Raw genomic sequence first — 21,163 nt, forward strand, 5'->3', positions numbered from 1 at the left:
GGCGCTCCTCACTTCCCAGATGGGGCAGCCGGGCAGAGGCGCTCCTCACTTCCTCCCAGACGGGGTGGCGGCCAGGCAGAGGCGCTCCTCACCTCCCAGACGGGGCGGCTGGGCAGAGGTGCTCCTCATCTCCCAGATGGGGCAGCCGGGCAGAGGTGCTCCTCACTTCCTCCCAGACGGGGTGGCAGCCGGGCAGAGGCACTCCTCACCTCCCAGACGGGGCGGCCGGGCAGAGGCGCTCCTCACTTCCCAGACGGGGCGGCCGGGCAGAGGCGCTCCTCACTTCCCAGACGGGGCCGCCGGGCAGAGGCGCTCCTCACTTCCTCCCAGATGGGGTGGCGGTCAGGCAGAGGCGCTCCTCACCTCCCAGACGGGGCGGCCAGGCAGAGGTGCTCCTCATCTCCCAGACGGGGAAGCCGGGCAGAGGTGCTCCTCACTTCCTCCCAGACGGGGTGGCAGCCAGGCAGAGGCACTCCTCACCTCCCAGACGGGGCGGCCGGGCAGAGGCGTTCCTCGCTTCCCAGACAGGGCAGCCGGGCAGAGGCGCTCCTCACATCCCAGACGATGGGCGGCCGGGCAGAGGCGCTCCTCACTTCCTCCCAGACGGGGTGGCAGCCAGGCAGAGGCGCTCCTCACTTCCCAGACGGGGCGGCCGGGCAGAGGTGCTCCTCATCTCTCAGACGGGGCAGCCGGGCAGAGGTGCTCCTCACTTCCTCCCAGACGGGGTGGCGGCCGGGCAGAGGCACTCCTCACCTCCCAGACCAGGCGGCCGGGCAGAGGCGCTCCTCACATCGCAGACGATGGGCGGCGGGGCAGAGACGTTCCTCACTTCCTATATGGGATGGCGGCCGGGCAGAGGCGCTCCTCACTTCCCAGATGGGGTGGCTGGGCAGAGGGGCTCCTCACATCCCAGACGATGGGCGGCCAGGCAGAGACGCTCTTCACTTCCTAGACGGGGTGGCGGCGGGGCAGAGGCTGTAATCTTAGCAGTTTAAGAGGCCAAGGCAGGAGGCTGGTAGGTGGAGGTTGTAGCGAGCCGAGATCACGCCACTGCACTCCAGCCTGAGCACCATTGAGCATTGAGTGAGCGAGACTCTGTCTGCAATCCCAGCACCTCGGGAGGCCGAGGCAGGCAGATCACTCGAGGCCAGGAGCTGGAGACCAGCCCGGTCAACACGACGAAACCCTGTCTCCACCAAAAACACAAAAACCATTCAGGCGTGGCGGCGCGCGCTTGCAATCCCAGGCACCCAGCAGGCCAAGGCAGGAGAGTCACAGGAGCCCGAGGCAGGGAGGTTGCAGCGAGCCGAGATCACGGCAGCACAGTCCAGCTTCGGCAACAGAGGGAGACCGAAAAAAGAAGGAGAGGGAGACCTAAGAAAGGGGAGAGGGAGAGGGAGAGGAGGGAGAGGGAGAGGAGGGAGAGGGAGAGGAGGGAGAGGGAGAGGGAGAGGAGAGGGAGATGGAGAGGGAGAGGAGGGAGAGGGAGAGGAGAGAGAGGAGGGAGACTGACTTTTACATATTGATTTTATATCCAACATTCTCGCCAAACCCTCTTTTTAGTTACGATAGTGTTTCTGCATATTCTTTTGGATTTTTTTTTTTGTAGATGTGCTTTTCCAGTGAAGTATCTTCACTTCGGGTCCTATTTGCTAAGTATTTTTTTTTAAATACTGAGTTTTATTTCACGTGTATATTTTTGTCTCCCCACCATTTCCATGTCTGACCACCGCTACTACTATGTCCTATCATAACATTCCATACGTACTTAAAACCAAGCAAAGGTTGGAGTTCCATCTTTAAAAACTAAACAGGCATTATGGACAACACATTCTTGGCAATGGAACTTGGACAACATTTATCAAACATGGTAGGGAAAGTTCTTACTCTGCATTATAAAAAGGACCCAGATATCATCTGTTACAGAAATGAAATAAGACGGAAAATTTGTAACAAATTGTTTAAACTATTTTCTTAAAAAGACTTCCTTCATTGCCAGAGATCTTGAATAGCCTCCTGCTCAGTCATCTGGAAGCAATTCTTCACATAATTGATGAACTTGGCTTCCACGTTGGGAAGAGAACCACCTTTTTCTATACTTGCTTGCATTTTTGCTTTAATGTCTTCTACAGAACTAGGTCCTTTTGGTGTTTTAGGAGTTTTTTCTTGTTTTTTGAAGGATTCTTGTCCTTTTGATCTTGGTGTTCATGATGGTTTTAAGTCTTTTCCATTCTGATTTGACATTTGTGCATCTTTGGCTGGAGTATCTCATATAGATTTCTCTACTAGTGCTTTTCTTCAGCTTTCTCATCATCAAAATCATCATTATCATCATTTTCATCATTATCATCTTCATCATCATCATCTTCATCAGCAGCAAGTTTTACTTTTTTCTGTGGAACCTTGCTACCACCTCCAGAGGCAGACCGCTTTCCAGATATACTTAAGAGTTTCACATCCTCCTCCTCTTCATCTTCTGACTCTGCATCTTCCTCCACAGCTACTAAGCACTGTCTACTAATACGCACTGGCCCTGAACAACACTTCAACTGTAAGACCACTGGTGGTGTGATTTCAAAGCCCCCAAGGGAAGCCGTTGGCTGTACAGACATTTTCAAAGTTGCCAGTGTTACTTTAATTAGACTGCCTTCGTAATTCATTGCCTCTGCTTCAACAATGTGCAATTCATCCTTTGCACCAGCCCCTAAACTGACCGTTCTTAAAGATAACTGGTGCTCATTTTCATCATTATCCACCTTAAAGTGATCATCTTTGTCTGCCTTTAGTTCACAACCGAAAAGATAGTTCTGGGGCCTCAGGAGGCTCATGCCCATGTCCATCAAATCTTCCATCGGGTGGCAGCACGCACTTAGGTGGGAGAAAAGGCAGGTGGAGATAAGCGCTGCTCAGGAGAACAGCCACGCAGGACGGAATCACACCAGTTTGCTAAGTATTTTTTAAAAATAACAAATGAACATTGGACTAAAACAAGTATTTTTTCATCTTTTTATTTTAAAAGCTAATCTTATCGCTTTTCTAATTTTAATCTATTTACATGGTTGTGATGGCCATGCAAACACATTAATCAGACATCCTGATGCAGGGAACACAACTGCCTGATGACGCCAGCTGCTATCCTACTGGATAGCACTGTGTTCACACCGAGGCCAAACTTCCTGTGGGCTGCTTCCAGCCATTGGCTAACCAGGGTGAAAGTACTAATGCAGGACTATTTCCACAAGACAGAGGACTCCCTCGTGGGCAACTTTGGCTTGCGAACTCCACGTTGGCATGTTTAATGTGCTATTATTTATTGTCAGGTATATATTTAAGTTTGTTTATTCTTATGCACCGAATAGCACCACTGGACTTTTGTTGGAAGTTTCAGTCTCCTAAAATAAACAATTTATGTGTTTTCTCTTTTAAAAAACAGATTTATTGATGATTCAATCTCCAGGATACAGAGGATAAAATGAGAAGAACTGTATCTCTGAAATAATTGATTAGCAATGAAAATATAGTTGCTGTGAAAGTTAAGCCAACTTTGGGGGAAAAAGTGATTATACCCATTTTATAGGCCATTGAATAGTCAATGAGGCCAATATTGGGTTTGTCCTATATGTGAAAACTCATTTCACAATGTTTTTTGGGGTTTTCTCATGACCAGAGACTCCAAAAGGATAGATGATACAAAGTGGATGGGCATTTCTTAAAATGAAATTTTGAGAATGTGTTGAAAATGATTACAGTGAGGAAGAAGTGGAAACAACTAACAGAGACAGTGAAGTGGTAGAGGAACTTGCTGGTGAGCTCAGAGTTTAAAAGGACACACCCAAGTAATGGAAGATGAGAAAGCAGCCAAATGTCACTGGGTCATCAGTTCTTATATTTTTTTCTCATGATGTTTTCTCTTTTCCAATTATCCCTGTTTGAGAAAGAAAGCGACCCTAAGCTTCCTTGTCTTGGAAGAGATTTGTAGTGTGGTAAAATATCTAAGACTTTCTAGCTTTTGTTTCCAAGAATTTGAGGCTTTAGGAGTCCTTAAGCAAAAAGGAAGACAGCTTTCTTGGGTAGGGGCAGAGTGTCTAGGGAGCACAGGACTTTCCCAGGTTAGAAAGAGATTGTCCGTAGGATGGTCGGAGGAAGAGTGCTCTGTAGGGTCCTTGAGTCGAGGTCACCTGTGCACTGCACTCTGGCAGTGCTTGTTCAAAGCCATATCCCATGATTTTCTAGCACAGAGTTTACCACTAGGCAAAAGCTTATAAATATTTTTTAAATGTGTGAGTGTCTGAAACCTGGAATGCAATGACTCATGAGGAATTCTAAAGATAACACAAAGAACTTTTGAAGAGCTTCCTAATAGGAGAAAAAGGAAGGAGAGCCTACTATTTGGCCAGGTTGGTATATCAGATGACACTAAAAAGACAGAGTCACTCAATTCTGATTTTATTTCCCTGTTTTTTTAGAACTGGGGCATGTGAAATAAACTAACCTCTCAACTGAGGCATGTGAGGTAAACATGGCTAAGAGGATTCCTCAGGCTAAGGGTGCTGGTTCATCTTCATCTCTACCCTTCTCTGTGTCACATGGGCTCTCTTGCTAATTGCCTTCTTGTTGGGTTTGGCCAGTGGGAAGCACTGGTGGACAGTTCAGAGCTGGGTGAGAGAGAGGCTGGGGTGTTTCTTCCCAGCACCTTCCCCAGCACCTTTGTTGTCTCATTCCTTCACAACAATGGACCCTCCTCCTGTTCCAGTTTCATTTTGCAGACAGTTCTAGGAACAACACTTCCTTCTCTTGCCCTTTGGGCTTAAGGGGCTGTGCTGGCTATTCTTTGCTCTTCTGAATCCACTCACCCCGATCCTCCACCTTGCTCTGTCCCCAGGTGGTTCTCCTGTATGGACTTCACTAAAAGCCTCCCTTTCCTCTGGCATCCAAGTGGGCTCGGCCAATAAGAGGCATCAGCAGGATTTCAGAGTGAGGAGGGTGAGATTGGGGCATTCACTCCCCTGTCCTCATATACCTCTGACACCCCCTCCCCAACAATGCTGGGTTGGCTGTGGGCAGTGGGCCTCTACAAAAGGCCACACAGTGCTGCTGTCAGGGCTGTCCTATACTACAATCTCTGTGGATTCTAACAATAGTTTCCTCCACTTATTCATTCAGACCCAGGGATATTCACTTCCCCTGTCCTTACTAGCCCCAAGATATTGAACCATCACTTCTTGTATATCTTAAACACTGCCCACAGCTTTGTAAGTGGTCCCTTCCCTCAATTACCTAGTTTAAGTGGGTCATCTAGTTCTTTCTGCCACCCTGACTCATTCAGAGTCTTAACCAGCTTTCCATTATCTCTGGGTGCTGCACCATCCCTGTCTGTTTCCTTAACTCTGCCCACATCCCTGTAAGTTGTCCTTCTGTAAAATCTCTTCATGTTATCCCTCTTAGGGGTGAGGAGGGGATTCTATGTCCTGCCGGGACCCTGACCGATACACTAAATGAGGACATGATTAGATATTTACTTGCTGCATTGAGGGAATTTACATTCTCAACCACAGACAGATTATAACTCACAGAACTGAAGTCACTTGCATTATTAGCACTCTCAAATCATTATTAATAATTTCTTAAAAGCGGTAGAGGCTAGGAAACATGATAGGAAACTAGAGATGAGCAGCTTGGTACATGAAGTCCCCCCAAAGGGGAGAAAAGTGGCTTCCAGCAAATTCATATCCATGAAAACATAGGTTCCTAGTTAAATGCCAGAATAAATTCTTATGCAGATATTTTATGATTACTTAGAAAGAGAAGTAGTCATCACCAAGAGGTCAGCATAGTTATTCATTAAGAGAGGAGTAAATAAACATTTTACATCTTTCATAAGATCTTCAGTCTAAAGAGATAAGAGAATTGTCAGCCCATAATATACATTGATTTCAAGTAAAATTTTATGAAATATCTCATGATATTTTAGAGAAGAAATGGATACTGACTGAGACACATTTAGATGGATCAAGTGATAGTTTGAATACTTGCATCCAAAGAGAACTAATTGATTAGTTTCAACCTGGAAGTAAATCTCCTGGGGTCTTCTACACGGCTTTGTTTTCAGCCTTATTTAAAAATTTTTGGCTGGGCATGGTGGCGCGCACCTATAATCTCAAAACTTTGGGAGGCCGAGGTGGGTGGATCACGAGGTCAGGAGATCGAGACCATTCTGGCTAACATGGTGAAACCCCGTCTCTACGAAAAATGCAAAAAATTAGCTGGGCGCGGCAGCTGGCGCCTGTAGTCCCAGCTACTCGGGAGGCTAAAGCAGGAGAATGGCGTGAACCCGGGAGGCGGAGCTTGCAGTGAGCCAAGATCGTGCCACTGCACTCCGGCCTGGGCGAAAGAGCGAGACTCTGTCTCAAAAAAAAAAAAAAAAAAAAAAAAATTTTACTGGACACTGATTTGAATGAGCACACAGCATGCACCTTTGTTACACAGCATGCACCTTTGTTATTCACAAATTTGACAAATTGTGGGGAAGCAGATAATAATTCTGGGTTATAAAATCATGATTTGAAATTACCTCAACCAGTTGGAATTTTAGACTTAAAAATGAAAGATAAAATGCACTAGAGAGAGGCATAAGGCTTGGAAGGGAGGAAACAAAGTGTCATCATTCACAGATAACATGACTGCATATGTAGAAAGTCTAAAAGAATCTACAGACAAATTATATTGATACATGAATTTGGCAAGGTCTCTGGATACAAGACATATATACAAAAATCATTGTATGTTTATATACCAGCAACAAACAAATAGAAAATAAAATGTCATTTGCAACAGCAAAAAATATTAACTACCTAGATATACATGTAACAAAAGACACATGCGAGACTCTTACCCTAAACATTACATTATTGGGAGAAATTAAAAGAACGCCTAAACAAGCAGAGGAAGAGACCAGACTAATGGGTTCGAAGACTCAGTATTATAAAAAAGTGAGTTCTGGCCAGGTGCGGTGGTTCAAGCCTATAATCCCAGCACTTTGGGAGGCCAAGGCGGGTGGATCACCTGAGGTCAGGAGTTCAAGACCAGCCTGGCCAAACATGGCGAAACCCCGTCTCTACTAAAAAATACACAAATTAGCAGGGCGTGATGGCGGGTGCCTGTAATCCCAGCTACTCAGGAGGCTTAGGCAGGGAGAACTGCTTGAACTTAGGAGGTGGAAGTTGCAGCAAGCCGAGATCACGCCACTGCACTCCAGCCAGGGTGACACAGCGAGCGAGACTTCATCTCGGGGGGCGGGGGGCAGGGGGCAGGGCGGGGAGGGGAAGAAGTGAGTTCTACACAAATAAATTAATGTAGATTCAAAAGAATTCCGGTCAAAACACTACAGATTATTTTGCAGAGATTGCCCAGGTAGTTCAGAATACGTGTGGAAATACAAAGAACCTAGAATAGTAAAAGTATTTTAGAAGCAGAACAAAATTAAAAGATATACATCATCAGATATATCAAGGCTGATTAAAACGTGTAGTATTGGCAAAGGAAAGACAAAATGACCAAAAGAAACGGAATAGAAAGTCTAGAAACAGAATCCACACATGCATGTTGCCTGACTTATGATTAAAAAAAAAAAGTCCTTCAATGCATCCTTTAACAGAAACGATGGTCTTGTCAATAAAAGGTGTTGGGTCAGCTGGATATCCAAACGAAAAAAGTGTATTTTGATTTCTGCCTATATGATGCCCCAAAATTTTACTCCAGGTGAGTTGTCAATCTAAATTTTAAAAGTAAAACAATAAAGTTTTTAAAAGAAAATGTAGTAGAACGAGTCCATGATTCTGGAGTAGGCAAGGATAGCTTAAACAGGACATAAAATGTGATAATTAAAAGAAAAAAATTGGTTAATTAGACTATATTAAAATTAAGAAATTTTCTTTTATCAAATATACCATTAAGAGAATGAAGAGGCAGTATAATTACATAATGGAGTATTTCTAACAACAAAAATGAACCAACAATAGCCATACAAGACATTGTGAATGGGGCCAGGCTCGGTGGCTCAAGCCTGTAATCCCAGCACTTTGGGAGGCCGAGGCGGGCAGATCACGAGGTCAGGAAATCAAGACCATCCTGGCTAACACAGTGAAACCCTGTCTCTACTAAAAATACAAAAAATTAGCCGGGTGTTGGGGCGGGCGCCTGTAGTCCCAGCTACTGGGGAGGCTGAGGCAGGAGAATGGCGTGAACCCAGGAGGCGGAGCTTGCAGTGAGCCGAGATAGCGCCACTGCTCTCCAGCCTGGGCTAAAGAGCGAGACTCCGTCTCAAAAAAAAAAAAAAAAAAAAAAAAAAAAAAAAAAAAATTCGGGCGCGGTGGCTCACGCCTGTAATCCCAGCACTTTGGGAGGCCGAGGCGGGTGGATCACGAGGTCAGGAGATCGAGACCATCCTGGATAACACGGTGAAACCCTGTCTCTACTAAAAATACAAAAAAATAGCCGGACGTGGTGGCAGGCACCTGTAGTCCCAGCTACTCGGGAGGCTGAGACAGCAGAATGGCATGAACCCAGGAGGCGGAGTTTGCAGTGAGCCGAGATGGCACCACTGCACTCTAGCCTGGGCGACAGACTGAGACTCCATCTCAAAAAAAAAAAAAGACATTGTGGATGAAACTTACAAATGTAATACTGGGCAAGAGAGTACACACAGTATGATTCCATGTATATAATATGCAAAAACACAAAAATAATCTGTGCTGCTAGAAGGCAGGGGAGTGATTACTCTTGGGCAGATAGTAGCTGCCAGAGGGTGTGAAGGGGCTTCTGAGGTTTGGTAGTTTTTTTTTGTTAGTTACACATGTGCATTCAGTGGGTGTGTGAAAATTTATTGAATTAATTCACTTATGATATGGCACTTTTCTGTAGGTATGTAATTCATGAGTAAAAAATTTAAAAGTTAATAAAAATAAATACAAAGTTTTGAATTAAAGTGCAAAAGTGCAAAAATTAAAGTGCGCAAGTAGCAGCCTGGTGTGTTTGGAGTTGATTCCTTCCGGTGGGTTCATGGTCCCACTGACTTCAAGAATGAATCCACAGACCTTCACAGTGTTACAGCTCTTAAAGGTGGCAGGGACACAAAGAGTGAGCAGCAGCAAGATTTATTGCGAAAGCAAAAAAACAAAGGATCCACAGCGTGGAAGGGGACCCAAGCAGGTTGCTACTGCTGGCTGGAGTGGCCAGCTTTTATTCCCTTATTTGTCCCCACCCATGTCCTGTTGATTGGTCCATTTTACAGAGTGCTGATTGGTGCATTTTACAAACCTCTAGCTAGCTACAGGGCACTGATTGGTGCATTTTACAAACTTCTTGTAAGACAGAAAAGTTCTCCAAGTCCCCACTCGACCCAGGAAGTCCAGCTGGCTTCACCTCTCACTGAGGAGTCAGGTTAACTAATGTTAGATACCACAACAAACAGACTGTGAAATTTCAGTATTTTAAAGAGTAAACATTTATTTCTCATTGATGCAAAGTCTGATGGGAAGCCTACCTTCACGTGGAATGTGTCCTCCAAGGTATCTGCAGCAGGGGAAGAGAGGAATGGAAGAGGCATACTGGCTTTTAACTGCCTTGGCCCAGGAGTGACACTTTATTTCTGCTCCTGAAACTATAAACATGGCCCCAACCAAACTGTGAGGGAGGCTGGGAAGTGCAGGAAAGCAAATGGGATATTTGGTGAACACTGACTGTGCCACACTTAGCTTGATGGCAGTTGGCTTGAAAAATACTGCAGTGTTTTTAGTTAACTACAAATGTAGCTTTTGCCACCTGTGTATGTGTAATGTGGTTGCTAAGCATAAGGCAACTTTGGAAAGCACTGAAAAAAAAAATATGGTGCTCAGGAAAAAAACAACAACAACAAAAGAAGGAAGTAGTTTTCCAGTTTTATTCCATTAGGATCAGGTCACATTTGAAAAGTTTTCATTTCTGGATATCATCTTTTAAAAGTGACATTGACAGGATAGTGCATGTCCGGAGAATGGTGACTACAAAGATGTATTAGCCATGGCAGGCTAGGATATATTGCAGTGATAAATAAACACTCAAGCTTTTTTTTTTTCTTTTTTAAGACAAAGTCTTGCTCTTTCACCCAGGCCGGAGTGCAGTGGCGTGATCATTGCTCACTGCAGCCTCGACCTCCTGGGCTCAACCTATCCTCCCACCTCAGCCTCCCAAGTAGCTGGGACTACAAGAGAGCCACCCCACCCAGCTAATTTTTAAATTTTCTGTAGAGTTGGGGGTCTTGCTATGTTGCCCAGGCTGGTCTCAAATGCCTGGACTCAAGGAGTCCTCCCACTTTAGCCTCTCAACGTGCTGGGATTACAGGTATCAGCCACTGCACCTGGCCCAACCCTCGAGTCTTAATGGCTTAATACAACACTCATGCCACAGTCTGACAGGTGCACGAGAGGTAGCCTTCTATGTGCTGACACAGGGATTCAAGCTTCTTCCATCTCACAGATTCCATGCCTCTTATGTGTCCTGAGAATTTTCCACTGGATCCTCTGCACTAAGCAAGTCAATGAGTGAAAGAGATCAAGGAAGATCTCATAAGACACATGGCCTGGCATAGAAGTAGCACACATACGTTTAATCTTGCTTTATTGGCCGAAACCCAGCCACATGCCCCAACCCAATGGCTAGGGTATTCTTATATGCCCAAGAAGAGGAAATGGGATTAGGGAGCATCTAGCTAGCTCTGCCACAGATGGTGACAGATCCAAAGTCATGTGGGACACAGTTGAAGGAACTAGAAAAAGTCAAACTGGAAAAAAATGATACCTGTTCTCAAATATATGAAAGGAGGCACACAATAGCTCCCTCAAATATTTAAAGTGCTGTTGTGTGGAATAAGGAATATACTTATTCTGGATAGCTTCTGAAGGCAGAACTAGGAAGAAAGAGTGAGACAAATGGGACAAAGTTTTATCTGTTTAGTATAAGAAAGAACTTGCTATCAATAGAGCTGTTCATCTCAGAGCAGATTACTCTGTGAGTACTAATAAATACTATTTTATTAAGTGCTTACTATGTGCTAAATTCTTAAATCATTTAGTTATAACAACTACTCTTGAAATAGTACTACTAATATTCATGCTTTGCAGATGAAGAAATTGGTCTTAGAGAGATTGTGTAACTTGCCCAATGACACACATATAGTAAGAGGCAGGACCAGGATTTGAATCCTGGTCTTTTTGAACCCAAAGTGTGTGCACTTAAACCCTAGGCCATACTGCCCTTAAGGAATTTTGTTATTAGGTGGTGTGGATAATAACAGTTCAGCAGGGATATTTCAAAGAGGATTTCTTCATTGTGTTTGAGTTGGACTGAAATGGAAGCTGTCTCATGATAGGTATGTATAAAGAAACTTCTGGGTACTCACTTCAGCGGCACATACATTAACATTGGAATGGTACAGAGAAGATTAGCATGGTCTCTGTGCAAGGATGACACGCAAATTCCTGAAGCATTCCATATTTTTACCACCTGAATTTTGTAAAAACAAAATAAATAAAATAATTTAAAAAGAAACTTCTGGGGACATTGAAAGGCTCGGTTAAGTAACTAGTGCTTTCGTGTCGGGTGCTGAGGGAAGCACAGGACTCGTACAGGGAAGCAAAGTTAAGCAAAATTCATTGCTGTTCCGACTAAAACTTCACCATGAGTATGTGGTTGCCATAAGTGATTAATAAACAGTAGGAGGTTTGGGGGTGAAAATGACTCATGGGGCTATGTCCTATGCATGAGGGTTTGGCTACCACCAAAGCAAATCTTGATACAGCCGCTGCCAGGAATATTGCTGGGCTTCAGTTGGATGCTCAACATCTCCCCCTACAGAAGTCAGAGATGCAAATCCTCTACTTGTGTTGGCTGTAGTAATTTGTTTAGTTCACACTCAGTCACATAGAAGCAGGCGCTGGCAGCCTTAGTAATTTTGTCAGGTAGCCATGGAGATGCTATGTTGCTTCAGAAATTCATGGTCTACAAAGGGCGAGTGGATTCTGAAAGCATTGGAAGCGCATCATAATTCCCTGTCTCTGGCTTGCATTTGTAAAAGCAGATGAGCAAAACAAATGTAATTGGACCCAAGTATCCAAACCGATGAAGAGACTCATTGCACAGAACACAGTACTACTAGTCCTGCATCCTACAACAAGCAAGTTCTTATCTGGACTCAAGTGGCTATTCAGGAATTGCTGCATGCCAAGAATACAACACTGCAAGAAAATGCTTTCTAGTTTGTAAAAATGTATACCCTTTCTAAAGTGGTTCAGAAGTCACTGCCTATGCCGTTTAAATGTGAAACAAAACAGAGTTCACCCCAAAGGAGAAGAAACAGTAAATATATTTGGAGCACAGAATTGAACAGATTGCCACACTTAGGCAAGAAAATTGCTACACGATTTCCAGTAGCTAAAGCTGTAAGAGAAACACAGTTATATGTTTTTCATTTTCTGACAACAGGAAGCAAATAAATCCATCAGCAGATAATTTTTTTTCTCCATGCAAATAAATGAAATCACCAATTAATGGTATGGGTTCTTGTATAAAATACAGAGATTTATGGAGTGAACAGAATCTTAACTTCAGTATAAAAGATACTGAAATGAGACCTCAGATGGCTCTTGAATTAGACATCCATAAAGACAGACAGCATAACTTTAAGTAACAATGAAGTCATTTTTGTAATAGGCTCTGTTGACATTGTGCAGAAATTCTTTTTCCAGGGTTTAAGTTAATAGAGGGATAGAACTGTGAAGCTCTATATCAGGGATTCTCAAGCTTTAGTGAATGACTTTGGGAGCTTGATAAAAAGGTGGATCCTTAGGCCCCTTTCCCAGAGCTTTGGATTCTGAAGGGCTGGAGAAGGGCCTAGAAATCTGCATTTTTAACTCTCACTCCACCGAGTGCTTGAGATGGAGGTGGGCTGTAGATCCGATTTTGAGAAACACAGATGGGGTGACATAAGCGGACTTTGAGCGGGTGTTAGGCCAGGATCTGTTTGCAATGGGAGGGAAACTAGCTGGAGGCATTTCACAGCCTCTGTGGAGCTGAGGCTCATTTGGAAGAAGGGCTCAAGGTCTAATGTGGGCCAGGAACTACACTAGATACTTGCATACACTGACTCATATAAAGAACCAAGGAGCCACAGGCAGCATTTCTCTTCACAACACATTAGATTTGATGTCTATTTAAATTATCTGCCATGAATTGCTTAGAGCAAAAAGCTTACTATAACATTCTAGTTACAGAATTATGTGAACATTGTGGTATGTCCAGAGTCCCAGGAATGTTAAGCGTATCCCTAGATGGCCCCATTTTTTCTATTGCTCACAGTTATGAAACATAGTTTAAAACTTGTGTCCCCATGAAAGGAATTTGTGCTTTGAAGTTCTTCCTACATCTGAGAAATCTAAACATGCCAGTGGTCATCATAAAGTAACCCTGTGGGCCTGAGGGGGATGTGGGTGTGCACAAGTGATGGGCAGGGAAGCTGCGGACAGGATTAGAGAGCTCCTTCCATTTTTCCCATTGCTGGTCACCACAGGTCGTGCCTGGTTTGAAAACAGAAACAAAACAAACAAGCAAAAACCCACCTAGCTTTTTGGGTTAAAGAATGGTTAACTTGGGCTGGGCGCGGTGGCTCATTCCTGTAATCCCAGCACTTTGGGAGGCTGAGGCGGGTGGATCACAAGGTCAGGAGATCGAGACCATCCTGGTTAACACGGTGAAACCCCGTCTCTACTAAAAATACAAAAAATTAGCTGGGCGTGGTTGCGGGCACCTGAAGTCCCAGCTGCTCCAGAGGCTGAGGCAGGAGAATCTTTTGAACCTGGGAGGAGGAGCTTGCAGTGAGCCGAGATCACGCCACTGCACTTCAGCCTGGGCGACAGAGCGAGACTCCGTCTCAAAAAAAAAAAAAAAAAAAAGGGTTAACTTTTTGGGTTTGGTGTTGGTGCACATCTCTAGTCATGATAGTGTGTCCGGAATTGGTGAGTTCTTGGTCTCACTGACTTCAAGAATGAAGCCGCGGACCCTCCCGGTGAGTGTTACAGCTCTTAAGGTGGCGCGTCTGGAGTTTTTTCCTTCTGATGTTCGGATGTGTTCGGAGTTTCTTCCTTCTGGTGGGTTTGTGGTCTCGCTGGCTCAGGAGTGAATCTGCAGACCTTTGCGGTGAGTGTTACATCTCTTAAGTCAGCGCGTCTGGAGTTGTTCGTTCCTCCCAGTGGGCTCCTAGTCTCGCTGGCTTCAGGAGTGAAGTTGCAGATCTTCGCGGTGAGTGTTACAGCTTGTAAAAGCAGCATGGACCCAAAGAGTGAGCAGTAGCAAGATTTATTGCAAAGAGCGAAAGAACAAAGCTTCCACAGCATGGAAGGGGACCCCAGCAGGTTGCCACTGCTGGCTGGGGCAGCCTGCTTTTAGTCTCTTATCTGGCCCCACCCACATCCTGCTGATTGGTAGAGCTGAGTGATCTGTTTTGACAGGGCGCTGATTGGTGCGTTTACAATCCCTGAGCTAGACACAAAGGTTCTCCACCTCCCCACTAGATTAACTAGATACAGAGTGTCCACACAAAGGTTCTCCAAGGCCCCACCAGAGTAGCTAGATACAGAGTGTCAATTGGTGCATTCACAAACCCTGAGCTAGACACAGGGTGCTGATTGGTGTGTTTACAAACCTTGAGCTAGATACAGAGTGCTGATTGGTGTATTTACAATCCCTGAGCTAGACATAAAGGTTCTCCAAGGCCCCACCAGAGTGGGTAGATACAGAGTGTCGATTGGTGCATTCACAGACCCTGAGCTAGACACAGGGTGCTGATTGGTGTATTTACAATCCCTGAGCTAGATAGACATAAAGGTTCTCCACAGCCCGACCAGACTCAGGATTCACCCAGTGGATCCCGCACTGGAGCTGCAGGTGGAGCTGCCTGCCAGTCCCAGTGCCGTGCGCCTGCACTCCTCAGCCCTTGGGTGGTCGATGGGACTGAGGGTGGAGGAGCAGGGGGTGGCGCTCATCAGGGAGAATCGGGCCGCACAGGAGCCCACGAGTGGGTGGAAGGCTCAGGTATGGCGGGGCTGCAGGTCCGGAGCCCTGCCCTGCCGGAAGGCAGCTAAGGCCCCGTGAGAAATCGATAGCAGCGCCGGTGGGCCGGCACTGCTGGGGGACCCAGTACACCCTCCGCAGCCGCTGGCCCGGGTGCTAAGCCCCTCATTGCCTGGGGTGGGCAGGGCCGGCCGGCTGCTCTGAGTGCAGGGCCCGCCAAGCCCACGCCCACCCGAACTCCAGCTGGCCCACAAGCGCCGCGCGCAGTCCCGGTTTCCAATCGCGCCTCTCCCTCCACACCTCCCTGCAAACTGAGGGAGCCAGCACCGGCCTTGGCCAGCCCAGAAAGGGGCTCCCACAGTGCAGTGGTGGGCTAAAGGGCTTCTCAAGTGCCGCCAAAGTGGGAGCCCAGGCAGAGGAGGTGCCGAGAGCGAAGGAGGGCTGTGAGGACTGCCAGCACGCTGTCACCTCTCAATAGGATGCAGGTCAGAGGGCAGGGGTAAGAGGGAAAAACACATGATTGCTTCTAAGAGTCTAAACCAAGGGCACATCCCACCAATGGTGGTGCACCATGAAGCCTTTGAAGGTCCATATAAGACATTTCGAAGCCATGAATCTTGTTTGTTTATTAAAAAAAATTTTTGTTATACCGGAACATAGAGATCTATCTTGGGGCAAAGTTTCAGAAAATAAGTAAAAGTCCAGTTTTCTAGATTCAGAACAATCAAAGGCTAGACAATGGCAATCAATAATAATGCTCCCTTCCATACCAATCAGAAAAGTTAAAAATTTTATCAGACATTCAGATGTCTTCACATTATGAAACAATTGGAACATTTTTTTCTCCTTCATTAAATGGCCGATTTGACAGCTGTTTCAACTCAACACTCTTATTTTGATTATTTGTTATTCAACATTTGAACCTGATAGTATTATCAATTCTAAAGTGCTAAGACTATATTTAAATCAACTGAAATATTTTGGTTATGTTTTATTTATGGAACTTTTCTCTGCTTGTCTTTTAATCTCCTTTAATAGCAGGCAGCCAAATTATTAGCTCATCTATTTTGGCAGAATAAAACAATTCATGGTTTAAAGAGCTTGGAAAAGGTAGAACTTCAGAGAAATATAACAACGTCCAGCTTACAATGCTGTTTGTGTACTTTCTATAGGATGTGTAGCTTCATCCTGTTGGAGGATTTCCTCCATTTGAATCCCCAAGGCCTCTGACTGATTTCCCTCTTCCTTTGGTGCTGTTTGTGTTTAAAAAAATAATGCCTAAGGGAAAGATAACCATCGTTCTGTTGCTTTGTGGACACATGCATTCTCATACAATTTCTGTTCCCTCTTCCTTGTCAGTGATGAGATGAAGAATTGAGCGTAAGCACATCAAAATTGCACAGTAAGTGGTCAGGAGTCTTTCAAATAGCACTAGAAGAGGCTGAATTGCCAGTGAGGAAGGCGCAGCTGGAAGCTAGATATTGCATCATCTGGCCTTCCTCTGCTGAACAAAGAAAATTATTTTGTGAAGTATGTACAGATGCTCTTATTTCAAGTGACATAATGCATTTGTTTCAATGGAGGTTTTCAATCTGCAACTTTGAAACTTTTCTGCGTATGGAAAACCCCATGACAATTCGTTGTACCCTAGGGTACATCTGAAAGAAAATTACTGGATCTTAAAGCCAAAACAGCAATTTGGACAAACTTGGAGGATTATTTTTCTGGGATGTTTCCATTTAATATTACAACACAGAGGTTCTGCATTTATGTCAAAAGGGAAGAACTAGAAAAAGGCTTTCTGTAGGCCATGAAACTAGTTATGCTTTGCGATTGTAAATCTGTATTGACCACTATAATTCAAATGTTTACATTGCATATTCTTAGAAACTGAATTTTTCAGAAAAGCAAGCATCAGTATAAGCTTCTAAAATCAAAGCTAATTTAGTCATTTATTTATGACTACCAGGTTGAAGCTTCCTTTGAAAATCCTATTTCATACAGAGCAACAAAAACAGATGACAAAATCTAAATATTTTCACGTTTATTCTAAAGATTGGTGAAAAGTATATTGCTGGATATTTTATCACCATGAATTAATTGCTCGAGAAATAACCTCCAGATTTAATAAAAGAGGAGGTTCTTCATGAGCCAGTTAAAATCATGTATATGCCCCATAACCCACTTCTGTCAGGTAGCAAGGTTGCTTATGGAAAGAAGAGCCAAAGAAATTGTTTAAGCAGGCCAAAGAATTGGAAAAGTGGAAAAGGAGAAGGTTGTCTCAACTGAAGTCACTAGTACCTTTCTAACTCAGAATCTTGGAGGAATTTCTCTGCACATCTCTTGTCCTTTACTTGACAGACCAAAATAAACCGAGATACCAGAAGAGTTTGTTCAGATTTTTTAGTTTATTTTCAGTTCCCCAGTTTTTCAGAATTGAAGGCCAACAATATTCCCTCCACACGATGATTCGCCTCTCTACCCCTTCATGTCTGTTTAACTTCATTGCCTACTATAGTAAGTACACGTTGCCCTGGAGTCAGGTGGACTTAAGTAAACAACCAGAATATATTTATGACCTACTTTTCAAATGTCCTGTGCTAGGTACTGTGGGGGTCATATGGAAGTACCTGGATTTTTACATTCCTCAATAGGGTCCTTTTGCTTTAGCATAGCCAGTTCACTTGCTGTCCGTGCCCAGGTCTTAAATCCCTCCCTCTGGAAACTGCTTACGCTTTCTACCTGCAATGCCTTCCCCACACCACTCTGGCAGTTCCTAGCCTTCAAGTATAGCTCAAAATTAACTTCTTTCACTCACCCCACTTTGATTTTTTCTGTGTCACCTCTGAAATTACATATGAAAACTCCTACTTTGTAAGAGTCCCTATGAACTCCTTGAAGGTGGAGATCACAATTTATTCATGCTTGTGTGCCTTGTGCCAAGAATAGCCCAGGAAGAAAGTCCATAAAATGATAGATACATACCTTCATTTATTTTCAGTGAAAGAATTGGTCTGAAAAACTGGCCTGCCATTATTGGAAATAGAAAAGCATTAATCTCTTTGAAGAATATCATGTTGCACATTGACCAAAAAAAAAAAAAGAACACCATGTGCCCTGATTTCCTTATCACTTTTCCGTATAATAGTGTTTTGCTTGAGGAGAAGCCTCTAAGATTGGTTATTTTTTACAAGTTTGTTTTTTGTTGATCCCAACATGCAAATATATCTGTATCTATGGATTTGTTCACTCTTTGACATAATCCTCTAAATTCTTTCCGAGTTTTCTGCCCTCTGATTAGGAAACATTTATTTAAAATATCAATTTTTTTGAATGAACTTAGTGGAATTATATAGTACAATTTTAGACTAACTTGTAACAAGACAAAATGCCAAACCTTAAAAGATAATCTTTTAATCTTAAATTTAGGGTCTAGACTTTATTTCTTTGTTTCCTTCCTCATTTTCCCTTCCCACAGCTGGCTGGATGACTTGACCATTTACATTATATATATATATGTATATTTTCTCCTGGGCTGATCTGCTTTTCTATTTCTCCTCTTTCACTGCTGTGTGTGTGTGTGTGTGTGTGTGTGTGTGTGTGTGTTTAGTTTATTTCAGGTCATGATCTGCTTCTTCTGTCCTGAAAACGCACTTGAAGCTCTATCCACAGAGGTAATTTCAAAGTTTAGAAGTTGTGTTCTGAGTTTTATCTCACAAGCAAATGCTATGATTTCCAAACATCTGTTCTCTAGGCAGTGTTAAAATTCATTATCCTGACAATTGCCCTTCCGCCTATGTGCCAGGGCAGCTGAAGCCAACCCACCCTGGATTCCACCTACTACTGTTTACGATGAGACAATAGTAATTTTTTTTATGAATCACAGGGCAAGTCAGTGAATAATGTCCTTGACATCATCTTTACTGCAAGTACAATAACAAGTTTCACAGGGCCATTCTTTACAATACACTTTAATATCTATGATGCAATGCCAAAACTCACATCAGTGAAATTAATTCTACAAGGCACAAAACACAAGTGTGCAAATTTCTGATGGTTTGATTTGAGGATAAACTTTTAGTGTGCCCAATGCAATGAAGAAGTCCTTTACAAATATTACTTCTAGTGAACTCTAGGTTATACTCCTGGACAAGCCTTTAAGGCTGTGAGGAACCTGAGAAATCCACTGAAAATTTACATCTAAATACAGTCATCCCCCTTCTCTAATCATGTGCTGTGGGAGAATCCCAGTAAGCAGACAGCACTTCTAGATGTTCTTATAAAACAACTAGAGTTGACCCTAGCACAGAAGAATGGATGACTGTAGACCTAAGAAAACATAAGCCCCAAATTCATTAATTCAGCCATGATTAAAATTAAGCTGAAGTCATAAATTAAAATCTTTAGTAATAGGAATCTTGAGATAATAAAAAACTGTCGATACATGTGTTTGGGAATACAAAACTCTGAGTTGGCTTCTTGACATCTTGTTGTGAGAGATAAGAAAGCAGGTTAGAAAATGTTTGCCTACCAGGGACCATAAAATTTGGGTTAGTTTCTGTTCCCTTTCTTATTATTATATTGAGTTTCTGTCTACTGCTCTTTGATAAAAAGGGCAAAGACTTTTTCTGAAATAATGGAATTTTAATAGCTTTAATAGTTTCCAAACCTGCTGACTTATAATCTTGGGACTTTGAATGTTTATTATAAAAGATTACATTTGTAGAATGTTCAATGAGGAAAGCTGTTAAAGTAGAAAATTATTTTTCATAGAAAGTTGATTTTATTCATCAACTGTGAAGAAACTTCCGTTGTACCAGTATTTATTCACTCCTTCCATAGTGACAAAATTTGTAGCTGGGTACAAAGGTACCTAGGATATAGGCAGTGAGGTACAGCCATGTGACTAAATAATGGCCAATCGTATGTGAGCAGAGGTTAATTTGTAACTTTGTGAAAATGTTCTCAAAGGGAAAGGAGTGTCCTACTGGGGTCCTCTTTTCTGGTGCCTGGAGTATGGATGGAATGGCAAGTCACCTTGGAAAATATAGACAAGGACAGAACTGTAGTGATGCAGAGCAAAGATAGAAGGACCTGGGTTTCTGATCCCATAGAGGGGCTCATACCTGCCTAAGACCTCTTACCTCTGGACTTTATTCATATGAGGAAGAGATAAACAGTGGTTTTATTTAAGTCACTATTATTTTGGGACTATTTGCTAAACCAAATCCTAACAAATAAACCAACTTTGTGCTAACTGATCTGCGGACTATGACCTCATTGATTAAATTCAAATGAACCTAATCAAATAGAAGACTCTCCAGATCATCTGGAGACACATACAATTTCTCAGCCATCCCTAGATCTTTGTGTCACCAACACAAGAGTCAAAGTGTCTGATGAAAGCATCGATTGGCGAAACCAATGTCCTTTACTTTATGTGTTAAGGGTGAGGCAAATTATTGGGTCCTTCTGGCTTCCACTTCAAGATACACACAGTGGGAAATTAACCCCTAGAGAAAAGGTGTTCAAATAAAAGAATATAAATGCCCCCAGTGCGTTCTGAACCAGGTCTCTTAGAGTTGGATTTACTGGTGCATCAACTAAGCAGGAAGCTCTTCAAGGAGATCGAGTTGGGTCAGGTGGTGTTGGGTAAGGTGAGGGAGCTGCTTGAAGGAGGAGTATATCCTACATCAGTGAAGGACAACACTAAATCATTGTGGATATTTACATAATTAAGGTATTTATTAAACATGGAACAGGGCATGCTGGAAAGATGATGGCTCAGTAAGTCTCACCTTCCCTTCTCTTTAATTACTAAACACTCCAACCTCCAACCTCTTCCTGGCTAACTAGGAGTTGGGGCTGGGAGGTAGGTGGAGCCTGGAGGGCATGAGCCAGAGACCTGTAGCTGAACTTCCAATCCTGCTACTACCCTAAAGCCAGATAAAACCCAGGCAAAGCCTTGGGGAAGATTTGAAAGCTGCAGTTCCTGAGGAAGGCTTGGACCATGGGGCACTCAGGGAGAAGGCTAACATTGGTTAGCATGAGTGTGCCTGTCTTT

General features: G+C 43.6%; 1 non-coding gene and 1 pseudogene across 1 annotated transcript; one reads left to right on the plus strand and one right to left on the minus strand.

The window, feature by feature from the left end:
- Positions 1-1,989: 1,989 nt before the first annotated feature.
- LOC100451676 (nucleophosmin-like) lies at positions 1,990-2,874 on the minus strand (annotated as a pseudogene).
- An 8,552-nt stretch (positions 2,875-11,426) lies between these two features.
- On the plus strand, positions 11,427-11,533 carry LOC112132553 (U6 spliceosomal RNA). The gene has a single exon (XR_002914301.1). It is a non-coding gene; the product is annotated as a U6 spliceosomal RNA (small nuclear RNA).
- The last annotated feature ends 9,630 nt before the right edge of the window (positions 11,534-21,163 follow it).

This window comes from Pongo abelii, chromosome 11, assembly GCF_028885655.2.
Source record: "Pongo abelii isolate AG06213 chromosome 11, NHGRI_mPonAbe1-v2.0_pri, whole genome shotgun sequence".
Taxonomy (NCBI): domain Eukaryota; kingdom Metazoa; phylum Chordata; class Mammalia; order Primates; family Hominidae; genus Pongo; species Pongo abelii.